The sequence below is a fragment of the Protopterus annectens genome, chromosome 9.part0 (assembly GCF_019279795.1).
Source record: "Protopterus annectens isolate FY-2018-M chromosome 9.part0, PAN1.0, whole genome shotgun sequence".
In the NCBI taxonomy this organism is placed as follows: Eukaryota; Metazoa; Chordata; order Ceratodontiformes; family Protopteridae; genus Protopterus; species Protopterus annectens.
In genome coordinates, this window is record NC_056743.1 from 878,029,284 (window position 1) to 878,034,686 (window position 5,403).

The window sequence follows — 5,403 nt, forward strand, 5'->3', positions numbered from 1 at the left end:
CATTCCTAAGTCAAAGTATGATTAAAGTTCAAAGAAATGTAAGAATATCACCGTTTTCCAAAGTGTCCTTAGGCAAAATAAAAGACAGCAAACTGTATCCAAGTAATACACCATGGGACACACCACGAGAAGTGAGGAAATCTTCTTTTATTGAAAACAGCACATAAAACAGGGAAAGATAAGCGCTTTTGCGTGCTCTGTGCACGCTTCTTCAGATCTCATTTGACAACAAATGCAACCTTGGTTAAATACTAAGCAACAACCAGTAAAAACGCTCTTCTGTTCAAAAAGCCTAGTTCAAATTAGGTCATATCTAATTAATCAATCAACAAATAGTATAGTCTCATTAAATGATGTGTAGTATAACCTAATGCACCAACTCATTCCAGATCCTAATATGCAACAAATTCACTTAAAAACAAAAATAAAAATAAAAACTATGTTTGACGAACATTCTTGTGGTATAACCATTCTGTTGTTATACCGTACTCCAATCTCAATAGGATAGTCGTCTTAATAATTCAATAATGGTTAACCCTCACAAAAACCAAGGAAGACCAAAACAGGAAAAGAATAAATGAAGCTATACCTTCAGTGTCCTTCCAATGGTTACCATGGTAGCCCGTCTGAACCAGTATAATGTAAAAGACATAAATCACTTGTTATTGGCACATGAACATTTTCCGTAGACAGAAGCAATGCTGCAAGAGCACAGTGGAACGTGTAACTCTGTGCTGCATAAGAAGCCTTAATCTGTGTTTATATCATTATATTATTTTAAGTTGATATAAGCGATGTTAATCCAAAAAAACATCACTAATAAAATACAAGCACGAGACACCAAAGCGTCTCGCATACATTCAATGCAGCAATACGCTTGGAAACTGAAATGCTCATGTTTCCTAAAAACATATATAAAAAACAAAAAAGTAAAAATGAAACTCAAACCACATATATAAGAATAAACATCCAAATAATGAATCAAAACAGATGTTAAACATGTATAATATATAATATAATATAATAACAAAAAAATATAAAATATAAATAATACTAACTGTAACTAGTTTCCCATATTCCATATTGTTAGCTAACGAGTTGGACCACTCAACATGCACGTACTCAAAAGACATGAGTGCAGAAAATCATGTAATATGAAAAATATACAATCTATTAATAATACATATAAGTGCACAAACAACCAAAAATATAAAAATATAAAAAAGTCATACTTATTATAAAACAAAATTACACTAAATAGCCAGTCTGTTACCTCAATAATATTCTTGACTATAGATAATAGTTCTAAAAAAATCTTTGAGAAATAATAAACAAGTCATATAATTAATTCCTAATTATTGATATATAAAAAATATTCTATATAAATATAAAAATTACTAAAAATATATACATGCAAATATTAATTAATAACATGTGAACACTCAAATGACTAAAATTGATTAGATCAAATATACAAATTACCGAAGTAACAGTACAGAACAAAAATACATATATGTATGAATAATGAATTATATTAATCTTTAATAACAATAAACATATCTGAGTATTATACCAAATAATGGTAAACGTGACCAACAGTGTGTCTCATGAGGAAGTATGTGTGATTCTCAACAAGTCCTTTCAACCCTATTCTGCAAATCCACTCCCATGGACAAGATAAGATCCTATGGAACACCTAGAGACCAAAGTAATCAATATCTTACTATCGTACAATGACTAATGGTATGTACTCAACCAAAAGGGCTGAGAATTCATACGCCTCCAAATCAATAGTGAGGTGTGATGTTATTGATTAAAATAAATACAGAATTACAAAATAAACATAAATTAAAGCAAAAATATAAACATACAAATAAGACTATTAAGCAGGCATGAATATAGCTGAAAACTAGAAACCCAAGTACAAACAGTTAGAATAGTGTAGTATATAATGTGCCCAGCAGCTACTGGGTAAACAAAGAACACCAGGAGACATCAACTCAATAAGTCACTCTCCTAAAAACTAGTGTGAAAATGGGGAATGTTACAATAACCCCATTAATTCATATGTTCTCTGTGTTGAACAAAATATATTAGTGAAAATCAAAGCTATTATGACTGGATGAATTAACTCTGTTTTAAAATGGGTCTCAATGAAATGTAATTATTAATCCCTGGGTCTCTATGTGCCCCTGTCTTGAAAATCCATTTCAATTCTAGCTTAGCTAAATGGTTTGTATTATCCCCCATTCTAATACTCTTTTCTAGTTTCTGCAGGACCCTAAATCTAAACTCATGCATAGGATACTGGTTGATGTGTCTGGCTAGAGCGTTTGTCTCATTCTTCCTGCGTATATCATAAATATGATTATACAGACGGTCTTTCAATCTTCTAGTAGTTAGACCGATATAAAATGCTGGGCAAGATATACAGTTTGCCATGTATATCAAATTAGTACTATTACAGTCATAATACTCTCTAGGTTTAAACTCAAAAATACCTTGAGAATGAGTATAATCTTGTGTACTTGTGATGTACTTGCACATATTACATGATTTACAAGGGAAAGTGCCCAAAGCTAGATGATTGTGATAGACCACTTTATTGGTGAAATTCCTGGAGAAAATTTCTTTCAGGTTGTCACATGTTCGAAAGATAAATATGGGTCTGGTACCAACCAGTGTTCTTATTTCTTCTGTGACAGTTAATATATTCCAATGTTTAAGAATAATTTTTCTAATTTGTTCATTGTCATTAGAATATTTCATAAAATAAGCAATTTTATTTCTATCAAATCCCTTGTGTTTATAATATATTTCAGAATTAAAATTGTTGGGATCCATATTCCCTTCCTCCACTGTTCCATCATACTGAGCATTGTTCTTTCCGAAACTACACTCATGCATATCTAGAGTCCTATTTGATGTTCTATTCAAAGGAACGTTATTGACCCTTACATTTCTCACTTGCTTCATATTATAACCTCTAGCTGCAAAAATACTCTCCATGTTATCAGCTTCTTTTTCAAGCACCAACGGGTCCTGACAGATCCTAACTAGTCTAGTGAACTGGCCTTTCACTATTCCTGTAAACACGTGCCTAGGATGCATACTGCTATGATCTAATATACTGTTTCTCCAACAATTCTTCCTGTGGATTTTAGAAGTTATTCTGTCACCCTTGGCTAAAATTGGATCTATATCAGTTCTGTGAAAATCCATTTCGGCGAATACCAAAAGAGTGACACATATTAATCGAACCACAAATAGACCGAACGCACTAAACCACGAAATTTAAAACACTGGTCATAATCGGCCAACCCCACCACCAGCTACATACTACCTACCCAAACAAAATAAATAAACCACATCCATACACTGACCAAACTCTACTCCTAACCCTAAAGTAAAGCACCAAAACCCAACTTCTAACCCTACATTAAACCCCACATACACAACTATATATGCATTATCCTTAACCCCTCCCTAACCCTAACCCTAAGGTCCGTAACTACTGTACACTTCCCCCACGGAGATATACCCTAACAAAATAAATAATACACATAAATACATTTAACAAAACCCTACTTCTAACACTACACTAAATCTATAAATACATTACCCATCTATGCACTTACCTTAACCTGCACCCTACCCTAAGGTTCATACCTATCGCACACTTACCTTACGGAGCTACACCACAGACGGGCCAACCAAAACACGTTGACATTTTGGATTTCACTGTTTTGGACATTTGGCATTTACGTAGTTCACGCAATACGTGTTGATCATTTCGTATTCGCAGAAACAGTGTTTCGATCTTCTGATAGGGAGCCACTAAAATTATGGAAAAATGCATCCACAATCAACTCCTGAACTATCTTATCCGTAATAATATTCTAGCCAATACCCAACATGGCTTTAGACCATTCCATAGTACAACTTCAGCCCTCCTCTCCTTCTCTAATATCATCAACCAACACCGAAACAATAATAAACTTTCCTCTGCTATCTTTCTCGATCTTTCAGAAGCCTTTGATATGGTAAACCACCAAATACTCATAAACACTTTGAAATCCATCTCCCTAGAGGACCAGGCCATCAAATGGTTTCAATCATATCTCAGTGGTAGACAACAGGCTGTCCTATGGCAGAGCAAACTATCCACCCTTTTACCCATCACCCTCGGAATACCCCAAGGCTCCATACTAGGTCCACTATTATTTTCCATTTTCATCAATGATTTGTATAAGGTCATCCCAAATGCAACATGCATTCAATATGTGGATGATTCCACTTTAATATGCTCTGACACTTCACCTACACAGTTGCAGATTTTATCCCAAAATACTTTTAACACAGCTGAAAATCAGCTCCTTAACCGCTGTCTCATGTTAAATCCTAATAAAACCAAACTGCTGCTTTTCTCCCCCACTCACAGGTCTGCCCCTATAACCTTTACATTAAAATCCAACAACGGCACCATTATTTCCACAGATTCCTAGGCCAAACTCTTAGGAGTTATAATAGATAATAACCTTAAGTTTGATGTGCATATCAATAAAACTATTAAAACAGTTAATAAAAAACTTGGCTCACTATATAGGATCAAGCCCTTTCCTAACACCATTAGCCAGAACTGTAATTGCTCATACACATCTACTTTCCACTCTCTTCTCTGCTTCCCCCTCTATTTACAAACCTCAGCAAAACTGATCTTAATAAACTTTCTAGCAGCTACAATCACATTGCTAGATTTGCTACTGGTGCAGCCTACAGAACTCATCACTGCCATAACCTAAATCTACTAGGATGGCTTGAACTGCCTACCAACTAATAGTTGCACACAAGATCCTGTACCAACCCGTACTTAAAAACTTCATCACCTCCTAGGGTAACCTTAGCGCACTTCATTCATCTAAAAGACTACTAGTTCAAACTGTCACATCCAACAACATAGCCGATAAATCTCTATTTGCTAACTCTGTTGGCAAAACTTGGAATTCTCTTCTTCCTAATCTTACATCTGAACTCTCTCTACCTCAATTCAAGAAAAGTCTGATTCAGTACTTTAAAAAACGATGGCTATGTCCTTGTCCTAATCCAGACTAACTCTACCATCACTCGTGCACATGGAGGACTTCTGCCTACACTTTATTGTTTCTTAACTTATAAATCCTATGATCTCCTTAGATCTACTACCAGGTTAGCCTACTAGGCATTCAATACCCTATCATTCTTAAAAACACTGTCTAGAATTTTCCATCTGAGTAAAAATGTAATGATTTGTTTCTGTATCTTTGTGTTTGTTTACATCTGTGTAAAAATCCTTTTATTTGTGTTTTATTTTGTGTTTTAAACTGTAAAAATGTAACAGTTTGTTGAATGTCTTTTTGGAGCTTT